Genomic DNA, 1367 nt, shown 5'->3' with positions numbered 1-1367 from the left:
CTGAAGAGAAGATGGAGTGAGAGGAGAAATCTGGGCAAAAGAGGAACTCCCAGTCATGCAGGTCCATCAGGGATGGGCACCAAAGCACAGAGAGGTGCAGGGAGCAGAGAAGGTGGTGGCTGGTGGGTTAGTGAGGAGCAGGCAGGACATGCTTCAGACATCTCACCTGGCTGAGTTAGAGGGAGCAGCAGGGCTGGTGCCACACACCAGAGGAGGACCCAGAGGACCAGGCTGATACTGGTTCCTCCCAAGCACTCCCCATGCTGCTTGGGGATCACAGAATGTCCCAGTGTCCATGTCAGGACAGGGTCCACAACCAGCTTACCTGAGAGGGAGCTCTGGAAAGCAGGACTCTGCCCTTTCCTGGCTCTGGAGGACGATGTCAAGCGCAGGAAGGTGGGTTCTTCAGGGCTGAAGGCCATGGACTTGGAGGGGGTCATGAGCTCAGCTCTATTGAAACCTAACTTGATCTCTGGAACATTTTGGCTGAGGGATGGGGATGGGCTGGAAAGGGCTGGTGTCTCTTTCCCATCCTCTTTGACACCTCTGATTGTCTCTGGGACTGATCTGGGGCTGAAGGCCACGGCCATGCTCTCTGCTAAGGTGGGATCCTCTGTAGTCAAGGGGCTAAGGGGCTCTCCAGTGTCTCCTTCTGGAGATGCTTTGTAATCCAGGTCTAACGTGGGCTCCAAGGAAAGAGTCAGCCCAGTTGCCTCAGTAGGACTGGGATGTGCTGGTTCAGTGGGCTCTGGCTTTGTGGTGGTGGCAGGTTTTGGTTGTGTCTGTGCTGTTGTGGGAGGTGCTGGTGGTGTCGTGGTGGGTTTTGGCTTTGCTGCTGTAGCAGCAGGTGTTGGCTTGGCTGTAGTGGTGGTAGATGCTGGTGTGGTGGGTGTTGGTTTGGTTGTATCTATGGCAGGTTTTGGCTTAGTCACAGTTGTGGGTTTTGGGGTGGAGGGTGTTGGTTTGGCTGTTGTGGTGGTGGGTTTTGGTGTGGTGGGTGTTGGTTTGGCTGTTGTTGTGGTGGGTGTTGGTTTGGCTGTTGTTGTGGTGGGTTTTGGTGTGGTGGGTGTTGTGGTGGCTGTTGTTGTGGTGGGTTTTGGTGTGGTGGGTGTTGTGGTGGGTTTTGGTGTGGAGGGTGTTGGTTTGGCTGTTGTTGTGGTGGGTTTTGGTGTGGTGGGTGTTGGTTTGGCTGTTGTTGTGGTGGGTGTTGGTTTGGCTGTTGTTGTGGTGGGTTTTGGTGTGGTGGGTGTTGTGGTGGGTTTTGGTGTGGAGGGTGTTGGTTTGGCTGTTGTTGTGGTGGGTTTTGGTGTGGTGGGTGTTGGTTTGGCTGTTGTTGTGGTGGGCTTTGGTGTGGTGGGTGTTGGTTT

Source organism: Chaetura pelagica, unplaced genomic scaffold (genome assembly GCF_000747805.2).
Source record: "Chaetura pelagica isolate M959 unplaced genomic scaffold, ChaPel_1.0 scaffold507, whole genome shotgun sequence".
Lineage (NCBI taxonomy): Eukaryota > Metazoa > Chordata > Aves > Apodiformes > Apodidae > Chaetura > Chaetura pelagica.
The sequence above is the reverse complement of the archived record's forward strand: the minus strand, read 5'-3'. Positions refer to the sequence as shown.